At 39.8% G+C, this 6,794-nt stretch overlaps 1 long non-coding RNA gene across 1 annotated transcript; it reads right to left on the bottom strand.

The window, feature by feature from the left end:
- Positions 1-444: 444 nt before the first annotated feature.
- On the bottom strand, positions 445-6,440 carry LOC148003774 (uncharacterized). Its single transcript, XR_015629973.1, has 3 exons — positions 6,283-6,440; positions 933-1,018; positions 445-664 (listed from the first exon to the last, which is right to left on the bottom strand). It is a non-coding gene; the product is annotated as an uncharacterized LOC148003774 (long non-coding RNA).
- Positions 6,441-6,794: the final 354 nt, after the last annotated feature.

Here is a 6,794-nt window from a genome sequence, read left to right as displayed (position 1 = left end):
CTTATGTTAATGTAAAATACATATATTAAAATCTATAGTGAACACATGAGTGGATCCTGATACATTAAATTTGTTGTTACTGTTGTGTGTGCTTTTCAGTAGAGACAAAAATAGTTTTCATATATTCAGTCATTTGCCCCACCCCAAACAAGTGGTGTCAGTCTCTTTCCTTGGAAGGACTTGCTTCTCTTCCTTCCTTCCTTCCTTCCTTCCTTCCTTCCTTCCTTCCTTCCTTCCTTCCTTCCTTTCTTTCTCTCTCTCTTTCCTATATCTATCTATCTATCTATCTATCTATCTATCTATCTATCTATCTATCTATCTATCTATCTATCTTCTCTCATATACTACATCCTAACCACAGTATCTTCCCCACTCCCATTCCACTCATCCTCTATTTCCTGGGAAGAGAATTTTTTTCATGTAACAACACTTAAAATAGGTAAATCCGCTAATTCTATGGTACTCTAATTGGATGTAAAAGTTTGAATAAGGGTCCCACAAAGTCCACATGTTAAAGGCTTGCTTTGAAGGTTGGTTCTATTGGGAGAAGGTTGAACCCGTGAGAGATGAATCACAGCAGGTGGTCTTTGGATGAATGAGGCATGCCCTCAGAGAGGTTTACGGTATCTTGGTCCATGTCTCTTCTTCACTCTTGCTTCCTGACCTGATGAGGTGAGCACAAGTTACCACCATATTGGACTTGTTGCGTCACGGCAGCAGAGAGCTAAGGGTGAACTGATAGGTAGGGACAACCTGGGCTATGGATCAGAATAAAATGTTCATCATTCTAAACTAATTTCTCAAGTAATTTGCTATTATGATGGAAAGATGATTATAACACAGGGCTATCTGTCTCATTTCACAGAAAGCTGCTTATTTATTTATTTATTTATTTATTTATTATTTATTTTTTATTTATGAGACTGACTAGCCTTATAGGCTTGGGTGGCCTGGATCCCACTGTATAGTCTTGCTGTATAATCTTCTGAACTCCTGTCAATTCTCTGTTGAAAAAGACCTTTTAATAAAATAGATGTCTTATTAATAAAATGATTTGATTTTTTTTAACTCACACACGTTATGTTTCACTGACAGTTTAAGAAGGCACCATTAGACACCCTTTACTCACACACAATAATAATCCAAGCTTTCTGAGAAATGAAGGTACCTAACTGAAGAGTTTGGCAGGGGTACCCTTGTTCCCATTCTTAGTCCCTTAGAGTTCAGAGGGATGTGATTAAGTCACTCTACGGACATGCCAGGTAACTTGTATTGATCCCTCCATACCTATCCCTTGACCCTTCCATTTCCTCCTCATCTGGGAGCGAGCTTGTCCTCAAGAATTTTTCATTGTGGGCTGGATTGCTGTAAACTGTTGTGGTATTTTGTGTTAATCCTGGTTACATTGTCCAACAGATCTCAGCAAAAGATAAATAATCCTTTCTTCCAAGGTAGAGGTCACATTTTAATGAGTGTAATAGCAGTTACTTTTCTAAAGAATCACACTAAGGTGGGTATCCCTTGAAAGAAGAATTTTGCAAAGGTATCTACTATTACGCCTTTTTTAAAAAGTAGTTGAAACAGTATAAATAAATCTATCATTTTTATTTGTTTGTCTGTCTGTTTTGAGACAGAGTATCTATGGCTGGCCTTGAACTCAGAGATCTGACTGCCTCTGCATCCCAGGTGCTGAGTTCAAAGGTGTGTGCCACGACCACCTAGCTACATTTTTTCATTTTTAAAAAGCCAAGGTTCATATCCTGGTTGCTAGATCATCTATCTAATAATACAATTTCTAATGTGGCCAAAATATTTCCTTAGGCTTAAAAGCTACATATCAAAATCAAAATTGTCAATCTTTTGATTACTCAATGAGAGCTACTAGTTGAGATCAGAGAAGATGGAAATTTAAGTTTAAAAGTAACCTTTTAACAAACTCTGAGCATAACTTTGGAGACAGGATTAGAAAACACAAAAACAACACATTTTCATTCAGCTGTGTCTCTGGTTGTTCAGGGTCTTTAACAATGACATATGTCAATTCAAAGTATTACAATAAACTGTATTACAATAAACTGAGCTTCCAAACAGATCTCTTCATTGCTTTCAGAGAAACTTTTAAATTAAGATGTGTGTGTGTATATGTTTACACGCACAACAAACCAAACAACAAACAAACAAACAAAAAACAAAATTCAAGATAGAAGGAGCCTGCATCTTTCATCACAAAGCTGTAGCTGTGTTATCATTAGCTCACAGCATTATGTTATGTGGGTAAAAATACACTTCTATATATTGAGCCACTGTGATTTTAGTGTTCAGTTACAGCAGCTATTCTGTCTTGATCAATACATACATTGGCACTCTGAGATGTGCTATAATTATAACCCCCCCATATACACACCAAATAAATGGCATTGGTTTATTGCCCGGCCAGCAGAAAATGAAGTTCAAGCCCAGGAAGCTGGATGTCTATAAAGTTCTCCTGTGTGTGTTACTTTAGTAGAGCTGCTGTGCTACAATGGGAAAGTCAATGCACACGGCTACCGAGTTTGTCATTCTAGAAAATGTAGCTGGAAAGGTCAGAATAATAGGGTGTTGACCACAATATGAGCAAGAAACAGATGCACTCCCATGGGCTTAGAAGACAGAAGTTCCGGGATCAAGGATCTTACATGGTTGAAAAGCTGATCTCAGATCCAGAATAATAATTTAAAAAAAGAAAAAAGGCTTTCAGTGACACAGACCTAGAAAGATCTTTCCAACATTTCAACCCCTCAGCAAACAGCAGAATATCCAAATAATGGGGACGGTTTTCTACCCTGGCATGTTGGTTCAGATAGCCTTGAGGTGTCTGCCACTAAATCGAAGGATAAGCATGGGGACTGGGGAACAAATAGTAAGGCAAATTTAGTAACTGTCCAATATACACTGTGACACTGAGGCGGGTATAGAAGCAAACAGATCCAGTCCTTACCATGGAGACTCTTAAGAAACTGTGTTGTCAAAGAAACTATGACTCAGGGTAAAAGGGAGGAGGAGGAAGGGGAGGAGGAGGAGGGGGAGGAGGAGGAGGAAGGGGAGAGAAAAGGAAGAGGAGGAGGTGGAGGCATTCTCAAGCCAGAAAGGTGGCTGAGTAGCAGAGAACGTGTACGATTGAATGAGTTAAGTTGTGTGTTTCCTTGTCTTCTAACGCATTTCTTGTTTTACTTTTCATGATGTATGTTACATGTCCATTCCCAAGAGGTCAGTATGTTTGAGAAACTGCAAACAAACACAACCTGGTCACACTGGACTTAGAGCTAGAGTCAAGGCCTAATAACACTTTGGATGATTGAATGAATTAATTTTGAACTAAAAGAAAGACTTTTGATTCACAAACAAACTTTTTTTCAGGGCAGAGTCACACTACATATTCTATAGCCAGTCTTAGGGTCAGGTTTGTTATGTAGTCAATTTTTCTATAGTGGCACTGGACAAAATGCAGACAGATGTTCCATGCCCGACCAGTAGAGACCTCCTCTAAGATTTTAACTCATTAGCCCCTTATCTGAAAGGCATATACAGAAGAATCAGGAAAGGACCCCCCTGCTCAAAGGAGTTATTGAACAACAATTTTAAAAAGACCTGTGTGTCGGGAAGTGCTTTCAAAAATATATTAGCTACTGATATTTAGGAAAGGGGACAGGTCTTTGATCAAATGTTAATTTCACACAAACAAACAAAAAAAAACAAAAAAACCCTTCCCCATTCAAATAACTTTTAACTCAAGAAGTTATCATGGGGTGGAGGTGCTTACACAAGGCAAGGTCAGTCAGAGATAATAACCTGACTTTGGAGACCCCGAGGACCTATAGGGTATGTTATGCTTGTGAAGGTCTCAAGGTAAGAATCACTGGCCACCAACAGTTAATTATGGAAGCCAAGGGTGAGGCTTAAATACTAAAGGTTCATTTAGTATTGGGTATGTCAGGCCAGCTGGAGGAAAGACGTTGAATCTTGAATCCTGTGTGTCCTAAAAAGCCTTCAGGAATAGCACATAGGCTCCCTTCCTCCCAGAGCCCTGCTCCTAATAAGAACACATTGTCTACTCCCTCAGCCCACAATATGCATTATGGTTATACCTATATTTCCTAAGTTATTGCCTATATTGTGCAGTGTTTTTATAAGATTTTCTTCATCATTCTCACTAAGCCTTGTGTCTCTGAGGATGCTTAGAACTAAACAGAAGGGAGATAAATGTAGAAACCACAGTCAGTCCCTTATTACTGTGAACACCAGACTCTTTCCACTTGGTTCCTGACCTACCCTCTGGTACAACCAGAAGAACAAGCCCTGTGAGTGCATGTGGAGTTCCGTGGCAGACAACCTCTGACCATTCCTTAGGCACCTATATTTTGAGACTACATTTCACTGTGTCCTGGTGCTCACCAAGTAGATGCTTGGCCGGCAACCTTTGAGATCTGTCTGTCTGTGGATTAAGCTCACACCTTTGTGCTCCTGTGTCAAGCCCTATACTGACTGAGCCATTACCCAGCCCCTAAGTCTTTCTTTGTCTCTGCTCTAGGTAGTGGGACCTTTGCAACACACACACACACATTTCTCTCTTAGTTTGTCTGACATTTTGGCATTTGCCACTGTGTTGATTAGTTTCATTGTCAGCTTGACAGATGCTAACATCTTCTGGAAAGAGGGAATCACATCTGAGAAAGCATTCGTGTCAGTGTGACCTGTAGCCAGGCTTACAAGGACTGATTTCTAGATTAGTGATTGATGTGGGAAGGCCTACCCCAGCAGAGCAGTGCCATTCCTAGGAAGGTGGGCCTGGGCTATAGGAGAAACTGGACAAGCCAGGGGATCAAGCCCATAAACAGTGTTCCTCCATGGGCTCCGCTTCAGTTCCTGCCTCCATGTTTCTTGTCTTGGGTCCGTGTTTCTTTCTTGTCTTGTTCTACCCTGACTCCCTGAGGACAGAGGGTAAATATAAGCTGAAATAGACACTTTTCTCCCCAAATTGCTTTTTCATCCCCAAGTTGGTTTTTCATGCTCTTTAGAACAATAATGAAAACCAAACTAAGACATCCACCCTCCCTCCCTCCATCCCTGACTTCTGCGTAGACGTATTTCCTTGATGTGGACTCTTTGTCCTTGATACTTGGGCCCATCCTTCATTCTTAACTTTTGACCTATATTGTGATTGACAGTTCTATGTGTTTACTGTGAACATAGCTGATGTAGGCTTTATATATGATCTATGGTACTTCACCTAATGGCCAACCACTGCTTGGATTCCACTATCCCATCCCAGCGACCTGCCTCTGAGCCTTCTTTTTCTAAATTTTCTTAATCAAAGACAATAGCTTGGTTAAGCTAAACAGCTTTCCTGAACTAACCCTACTTTATATTCAACACAAACACTGTTGAAAAGGAAATGAACACATTTTTTCAAAACAGATGAGGGTTTAACGGACAATTTTCTAGTAAGGCTAGTATTGAAGAATTAACCTCAAAGAAGGAGAGGGAAGATGTAGGGTTATATCATTATGACAGACTTCATTTCTTTGCCCCAGTATAGTGCTATGCACATGAGAAGCACTCAGTAAGAGTTTGTTTATGGGTTGCTTCTTTATTACATCTAAAAATTCATAATTATGAGCTGGAGAGATGACTCCGTAGTTAAGAACACTGGCTGCTCTCCTACAGGACTTGAATCCAATTCCCAACGCCCATATGGTAGCTCACAATCTTCTTTAACTCCAGTTCCAAAGGATTCCACATTCCTTTCCTGGCCTCTGTAAGGCATCAGGCATGTACATGGTATACATGCTTAAAGTAAAGCATATATACATATAAAATTAAGTAATAAATGATTAAAATAAAAACTCATCATCTTATCAAATCTTAAGGTGATCAATCTTGCCAGGAACTTTCCCTTACTCCCAGCTTCCCGAGCAGCCTTGGCTTGCTGTCCAAATGATTATGTTCTGAGTCCCTCTCTGCCACATTTCATCACAGGAGTGACAACTCTGAAGTGGCTGAGGGTATACATAAAAACATTTCAAGTAAAGGACTTCAAGCTCCTTCCAGCTGGTATTCAAACCTCTGCTGTTATCTCCAGCAGCACATAAAGAAAGCATCAAGGTCCCTCACTGAACCAGCACTGGCCAAGCCGCGTGACAGGGCATTGAGATGGAGGAAAGTTAGTCACCTCTGAAGTCCTTTACTCAAGTATTCTGTTTGTTTTGTCCCCATCTCTCTAAATTTCGCATAATTAGAACTCACAGTCAAACGCATGTTAAGAGAATGAAATGCAATAGGTTAAAGCTTCAGTCCCTTGAAGGTGCAGACCCCATGGGGCGGACACAGATCTCTGAGAAGTTGACACTTATCAATTTAAAAATTGAACACTTTGTTCCTGCAAGCATCTTACAAATTTTATCTTTTTTTTTTTATTTAAAAGCCAAGCTGGTTGCCATGGAAATGATTATGATGTCACAGAGGATGATGACTTCTCATAATCTATAAGCAGCAAGAGCAGATGTGCTTGCAAGAAACAAAGATCTTGTTTCCATACAAATGTTCTCAAAATAAAACACAATGGGAGAAAAATACCCAGAGCACATAATGTGAAGAAAAAGAATCGCTTCTAAATAGAATGTTTTACAAAGTTTCCCATAAAGCCTCAGCTGTTCCTCCAAGCACAACCGGCTTGAACATGGATAGCAGACCTGAAATTACAGTATTCACAAAATTAGCATTCAGCCTGCATAATCTCTCCTTTCAAAGGCTTCATG

The sequence above is a fragment of the Rattus norvegicus genome, chromosome 9 (genome assembly GCF_021556685.1).
Source record: "Rattus norvegicus strain SHRSP/BbbUtx chromosome 9, alternate assembly SHRSP_T2T, whole genome shotgun sequence".
NCBI lineage: Eukaryota > Metazoa > Chordata > Mammalia > Rodentia > Muridae > Rattus > Rattus norvegicus.
The sequence above is the reverse complement of the archived record's forward strand: the minus strand, read 5'-3'. Positions and strand labels throughout refer to the sequence as shown.